Source organism: Mchenga conophoros, linkage group LG6 (genome assembly GCF_057382185.1).
Source record: "Mchenga conophoros isolate Kocher_MC1m ecotype Shallow Benthic linkage group LG6, M_conophoros_male_GT1.1, whole genome shotgun sequence".
Classification (NCBI taxonomy): domain Eukaryota; kingdom Metazoa; phylum Chordata; class Actinopteri; order Cichliformes; family Cichlidae; genus Mchenga; species Mchenga conophoros.
This window is the reverse complement of record NC_140531.1, coordinates 13,657,615-13,665,280: the sequence shown is the minus strand read 5'-3', so window position 1 is coordinate 13,665,280 and position 7,666 is coordinate 13,657,615. Positions and strand designations below refer to the sequence as shown.

The window sequence follows — 7,666 nt, the reverse complement described above, 5'->3', positions numbered from 1 at the left end:
ATTAGTTCACTTTGCAATCAGCCTAAGCACTATAATACAGGTAAGCTGTGTGTGCGGAGTACAATGGAGGGAGCAGAAAGAGTGAGAAGTAGAGGAGGCCGAGGAAGAGGACGTGGAGGTGAAGAAGTAGGATGAAGAGGACGACAAGGACAAGGAGGAGCAAGAGGAAGACAAGGAGGGGGGAGAGGAAGATGAGGAGGGGGGAGAGGAAGGGTAGGAAGAGTAAGAAATAGAATTGCTGATGACATCAGAGCTACAATAGTGGACCATGTAATCAACCGTGGAATGACCCTGAGGGTAGCTGGCCAACGGGTCCAGCCTAACTCGAGCCGCTACACTGTAGCAAGCAGAGGTGTGGACTCGAGTCACATGACTTGGACTCGAGTCAGACTCGAGTCATTAATTTTATGACTTTAGACTTGACTTGAAAAAATGTTGTAAGACTTGTGACTTGACTTGGACTTTTACACCAATGACTTGGGACTTGAATTGGACTTGAACCGGTTTACTTGAAAAGACTTGATATTTTACCCCAAATATAAAATTTAACATGCATATTATATAGAGATTGAAAATGTGACGTCATTCACGGGTAGAACCGCAAAGGATTCTGGGAACTCGTGGCAAGCGGTACTAGCGCACGCAGGCTTTCAATTAAAATCAGTCACACAGTGATAAAAAGAAACACAAAAATGTCAAGAAGCTGTTGTATTATTAACTGCAATAGCCGGTCGCATGACAGCCACGGGAAGCCGACGGGTAAAGAGATCGGTTGTTATCGGATTACGTCGTTGAAGAGAAATTGTTCTAGCCATGTTTCCGAAGTGACAAAGACGCGACGGGTGGCCTGGATTGCAGCCATTCAAAGATCAAATATAACGTCCCAGAACACTCCAGCTCACAGGTTAGTCTGCTCCAAGCATTTACACAAAGGTCAGTCTGCTGTTGTAGTTAACATAATTGGTGATATAGGTTACAAGCAAGTCTGGCGCTGAACAGAAATTGTCGCGCTATGCTCCTTTGTTTATTGTGCATAAATAGTGAATTGTCCTGACACAATATTGCGTTTCGCTTCTGTTATTATGGTACATTGACAAAAACATATACTTTTATTCACAGGATAAAACAGTTTTTTTGTATCACTAATTGTCCAGTACGATTACAGCATACAGTATTATTGTCACTGCTACATTTCTGTGATGCTACCAGAAATTATTTCCACTACTAATTACAGTTTTTTACAGTCGCTAACAAGCGTTTGTCCAAACAGTTGTCACATTTGCAAAACTCTAAACACAATTAGCACAGGATCGGTCTGTTGTGGCCATACCATTCACACATTTCATGTCGTGTTCACCCAATATGCAGTCAGTGAACACATTTCCACAATGCTTACATTTTCTTAACAGACAAGTTATACCTCCCAACAAAACTATGGACTGTTCTTGTAGTATCTACGAATGTTAACACACAACATCCCACAATAGCAAAAACAATATTCCAAACCGTAGATACAGTATAAAAACCTCTGCCCCTGCAATGATATCAGTACAAAAACAATATCAATATCAAAAATATATCTCAGCTGTAAACAAACAAACAATTGAATAATTGACACACAGCTGATTTATGTTGGGTAAATTGGGCCAACCACACCTTCTTCCATTCTGGCTTAGACTCAGTGGGGTTCATAAGGCAAGACCTTGAGGAGTGATGTTTTTGGAAACAAAAAAAAGACAAACACTGTAATGTCTGGTCGAGGAGGAGTAAGAGCAAGGGGCCCAGAGAGAAGAGCAGGCCCAAGGAGAGGGCAAGGTATAGGTGTAAGAATGCGTGGTGGTGGCATTCCAAGGGCTGCAAGAACAGTAGTCAGTGATGAAATTCGTGCCACTATCATTGACCATGTAATCAACCATGGTCTTTCACTAAGAGAGGCTGGTGAAAGAGTGCAGCCCAATTTGAGGCGGTCAACGGTTGCCTCCATTATACGCACCTTTCAACAAACCAACAGGTAAGTATTGCATTTTACATGGATTGTTCCTATTCTCACTTGACATGTCAATATGGTCATACAGTAATGCATATGTTGAATTGTCTGTCTTTCTAAAGAATGCAACGTCTTCCACCCTCTGGGGGAAGAGGAAAGCTCCTCAGTAATGATCAGGAGCTTGCCATTGTGGAAATGGTTACTGCAAATAATGCAATAAAACTGCGTGAAATACAAACCAGAATTGTGGCGGACCATGAGATATTCGACAATATCGATAGAATCAGCCTCACAACCATTTCGCGGACATTGTCCAAACATAGAGTGCGGATGAAGTAGCTCTACACTGTTCCCTTTGAGAGGAACAGTGAGAGGGTCAAGGAGCTACGACGACAATATGTCCAGGTACAGTGTATATTCAATCCAATGTCCAGTTCTATAAGCTTTGCACTTTGCAAGTAGGTAACCTACACAATACTAGGTTACAGTACAGTATGGTATACAGTACTAACATGACTTACATAAACTTTGTTTCAGAGAGTTATGGAATTGGAGGCCAACCAGGCCCCTCATGAATTCATATACATCGATGAGGCAGGATTCAATCTGGCCAAAAGGCGTCGACGTGGACGAAATGTAATTGGAAAAAGGGCCACAGTTGATGTGCCAGGACAGAGAGGGGCAAACATTACCATGTGTGCAGCAATTGCAAATGCAGGATTACTCCTTCACAAATGTCAGGTTGGACCCTATAATACAGAGCGCTTGCTTGCCTTTCTCAATGATCTCCACCAGCGCCTGGTTCCAGAGCAGGGTCAGGAGGGTGAAAACATGAGGACCTTTGTAATTACCTGGGACAATGTGGCTTTCCATCACTCGCAAGCAATAACAACATGGTTTGAAGTCCACCCAAGACTGGTGAGTCTCTTCCTTCCACCCTATTCACCTTTCCTCAACCCCATAGAGGAGTTCTTTTCTGCATGGCGGTGGAAGGTTTATGACCATCAGCCACATGACCAGATGTCCCTCCTTGAAGCCATGGATGCTGGCTCCAGGGACATCACAGTTGACAATTGCCAAGGGTGGATCCGACATACCAGGCGGTTTTATCCCAGGTGCATCGGACTTGGCTGACATCAGATGTGATGTTGATGAAAACATGTGGCCTAACCCTGAAGATCGCAGAGATTAGATGCAACTTTTTTGCCTTTTTTTTAGCCCCCCTCCCCCCCTTTTTATCTTGGCTTTTTGCTGTTGTTTTTTTGTTCAGAATGCTCTTGTGTGTTTCATGGATATTTTGTTCACTGTAAGCAATACTGTAAAACTTTCTCTGTCCTATCATACCGTTTTTCTACTGTACCTCCTGTGGTAAACAGTAAAGAAACAAAAACTTGTTTGCTTTTTACTGGAATGCTTTTGAATGTGAACATTACTGTACATGTGGACATACAGTTACCAACCAAGACATTTCTGGTGTCAATATGGTGGATTGCATGTTTCGCATGCAAATACCTGTGAAACTGAAACATAAAAGTCTATGCAGTTTTTGTAATGTCAATAATAGCCAGTATTTTGAAACCTGGTGTACTTTGATTGACTGCATGTACCTTGTGAAGTGAAAACAAGTGTTATTCTTTGACAGACTAATTTCATTTTGAGTCAGATTTATAGTGTTTTTGTACAGTTAGTGTGTGCAGAGAAAGATGTGTTCTAATTTTGAAATGAGGAGTTAGTATATATTTAACAAAGTGTATTTTTGGGAAGGATATTATCCATTTGGCCAATTGTGTTTTGTAGGTGTGGGTCTGTGTTAAGAGTTTAGAAAAAGTATCTGAAGTATGGGTAGGCGCTTGTTAGCGACTGTAAAAAACTGTAATTACCGTTGAGCTCAAAGGTCCTATTAATAAACGGTTAAGGAATGTGTATTTATGACAACAATTTGTGAGACTGGTAAACTTATGATACGTACGATGGTCTTTCGTTCTACACGGTGCATTTCAAGGTCCTGCACCCATCCGTCGGTAAACTGTACCTGGGCTTGTTGCAGTGACCTGAAGTTACTAAACTTCATGAGTGTATGCACTCACTCCAAGAACCGTATGATTATAAATATGCATATAAATATGCTACGATGAGATAGCTGACTTTATCTAACTAGCAAATGTTTTCAAGGCTACGTTGGTGATGCAGTTTTTTTTTAAATGATATTTAAAAAAAATATATCATTTATTTATGTATGATATTTTTGTCATGCGATTTCAAAGCCAGTCCTACAACCGCATCCAAGAATAACATGCAGCTTATCTCAGAACTGTCGGTGAAAATTATTCTTGGAGCTAGGTTTAATTGAGCTGCATTTTAAAGAGGTGCAATTTCACAATTTGTGTATATTTTCTAAGTTCACTATTTTGTCATGTGTTGAGAAAAACACAGATTAAAAAATTACATGGTCTAATATTTACATTTAGCATAACTGCAACATGCTTTTTTTCGTTTTTTTTTAAAGACTCGAAAGGACTTGAAATTCAAAGTTTCAGACTTGTGACTTGACTCGGACTTTTACACCAGTGACTTGAGACTCGACTCTGACTTGCCTGACATTACTTGAGACTTGACTTGAGACTTGAGGATAAAGACTTGAGACTTACTTGAGACTTGCAAAACAATGACTTGGTCCCACCTCTGGTAGCAAGTACCATAAGGACATTTTGAAATGAGAGTCGGTTAGTACAGTCACTTCGCACTAAGATTTGTAGCACTGCCATATGCCAATGAGAAACACACCAATACCATTGATGTAAAAATACTGAAATTGTTACTTTACAGAATTGCTAGATGACCAGATGCTGGGGGCAGAGGAAGCATGTTCACTGCAGACCAAGTAACCCATATAGTCATTATGGCGATTGCAAATAATCCTATACTTGGAAATAAACACTTGTGTTTGTTTTGATGTGTTTGAATAAACACCAGTACTTGAAGTTTGGATCCCTCTATGCTTATGGATCTATGACAGAAGTATGAGCTCAAACTGACATAGCCTACCTTGTGCACAGAGAAAGCAAAAGCCAGATGTGTTTTGTATTCATACCATCAGTGTGCAGTTGGTGCATTGTGTGCTTAGTAGATGATGGCTTGTGTGTACTGTTTGATACGGAAACACCATTTTTACGAAGGTGTGAAGAGTTAATCTAGCTGTGTTTGCTTTTGCAAGAGAACTACAATGTTTTGATTATTGGGTGACAGGTTTTCTTATTTGTGTGAAGAGTTTTGCAAAATTAGCCAATAGTTACAAAAAATGTGCTTAAGCAATCAGAAAAAACTGTAAGTCCTCTGTCTCCCTTTGTTCATTGTCAAGTCATTTCCCATCTCACTGTGTCTCAAAGGTTAGTGTTATCAGGATTTTTGGGTTTCATGTTATATTTTCTTCCAGTCTAGGTTTTGTTAGTTCTCGTTCTGTTTTTGTTGTTGTTTATTTTCATGTGTATTGTTGGCCAAAATGAAGACTTGCCTTGTGTTAGATTCAATTCTGCCTCCAGTGCATCTGCTTTTGGGTCCACGCCACAACTCATCGGCTACCCAGCCGTAACATTCCCTTTACATATTTAAGTATGCATGATGAATGAAGCATATGAATGTATGCATGAAGTGAGGTCCAAATTATTTTTTCTAACTAATCAGGCCATTGAAAACCATTACACAGAGACCCTCCAAAAAGGTCTGTTTTTAGAGGGTGAATTGGTCTGTTTGCATAGATTTCAGGTCTGAAACATTAGTCTACTTAAAATGTCTTAAATCTGCATTTTTTTTCTTATGACGGTGGCCTCTGGATGTAGGTGGAGGGTTTAGTTCCTACACATTTCCTGTAGCTTTTCTCTCACAAGTAGAAGATGAATTGTGTTAAATACACTTAAGAAATCAAAGAGGGCGATCCTCAGTGTGTAGGCATTGGATTGTTCTTACACTGAAAAAGTCACGACCATCTCAGTTCAGCAGCTATCTACTGTTACATCACATGTGATGATAGCTGAGAGATTTCCAGTTACTTTTTTATTCATATCACTGAAATATAAACTTAGTACTTTCAGATAGGATAGAAAGAGTTTGACAAGTGACTGATTATCAGCTGATCACACAATGGTTCACGCATGACAATAAGTTGGTACAATACAGTATTCCCTAAATGGAAATGTTAAAACCCAACTTATTAAAGTTTTGTATTTACTAATTAGATTTTTTATTTATTTCATTCTGACTTTCTGCTTTTAATTCGGTTTAGTTTCAGGTAGTTTCCAAGGTGGATTTTCTTGTTTCAGTTTAGTTTTTTTTGTTTGATATATGTTTTATTATTGGATGACCTGGAAGAGTTTGTGTGACAGGTAAGATTTTGAAAAATCAGTACAGACATTACATCTTGAAAGCAGTTGACTTGCAGTCTTGTATCCAAAGTCTCAATGAACGGATTTATGACAGCCTCATTAGGCAAGTTGTGATAAAATCTTTATCAAACTAACATATACTAAAACTAAGAATATTTCCTGCGTTTATTTTATTTTTTTCAGCTTTCTGAGTTCACAAAATTGTTTCAGTTTGTTACGGCCGAGAGGGCCCGGCTGTGGGTGTGGACTCAAATGCAGACACAGAGGGAGGCAAACGGGCGTGAACACAGTGCTTTATTTACAAGTGTCTAGTGAAATTACACAACAGGAGACTATGAATGCTATGAATTATGAAATGCTATGAACTGTGAACTGTGAGGCCAAACTGTGAACATGAAACTGAGTGCTATGGCTAGGTGCTGGATTTCACGGATGGAAAAAAGGGGCAGCGGCTTGGATGGAGGTACGCAGTCACTATAATGAGAAGAGACAAGTAGTCAGTGGCAGTCCAGTGAATCACAGCTGCAGGATTAGGCTATGGAGGTTAGGGCTTACGCGTTGCAGGTTTAAAGTGTCATGCGAGGAAGGGGTGTCCAGGGGGTTCCGGGTGAGGAGTGTCCAGAGAGGATCCAGAATATGCGTGGAGTGAGGGACTTGGCAGGGAGGCAGGCAGGTGTAGTCCGATGGTGGAGAGGAAGAAACCAGATGACAGAACCAGCGTCCAGGCGGAGATGAGAGTAGTTCGGGAAACGTGACTGCCAGGTGGGTCATGGGTTAGCAGAAGATCTGGCAGAGGTCTGTTGTGAATGCTGGTCTTATATGCAGGTGACTTGATTGGAACCAGGTGTGGAAGCTGATTGGAGTCTCTGCCTGAAGGTAGAACCCAGCGGAGTGGAAAAACCCCGTGCTCACCCGGACCATGACAGTACCCCCACCTCAACGATCGCCCCCCGGCGACCGAGCAGACCCGGACACGCGAAGAGACCTGAAAAAATCAGAAACAAGCGCCGGGTCCAAGATCAGAGACCGAGACACCCACGAACGCTCCTCAGGCCCGTACCCCACCCAGTCCTCCAGAAACTGCCGGCCCCTGCCCCACCGACGCACGTCCAGGATACGCCGCACCGAGAAGGCAGGATGACCATCGACGAGCCGGGCGGGAGGAGGGGGGTCGGAAGGAGGGCACAGAGGACTAGACAACACTGGCTTGACCTGCGAAACATGGAACACCGGATGGATCCGCAACGATGCAGGCAATGTGAGCCGGACTGCCGCAGGGCCAATCAGCTTGTCAATCACG

The 7,666-nt window shown here is 41.7% G+C and overlaps 1 long non-coding RNA gene across 1 annotated transcript; it reads right to left on the bottom strand.

The window, feature by feature from the left end:
• Positions 1-6,642: 6,642 nt before the first annotated feature.
• Positions 6,643-7,414, bottom strand: LOC146572264 (uncharacterized). Its single transcript, XR_014892911.1, has 2 exons — positions 6,922-7,414; positions 6,643-6,840 (listed from the first exon to the last, which is right to left on the bottom strand). It is a non-coding gene; the product is annotated as an uncharacterized LOC146572264 (long non-coding RNA).
• Positions 7,415-7,666: the final 252 nt, after the last annotated feature.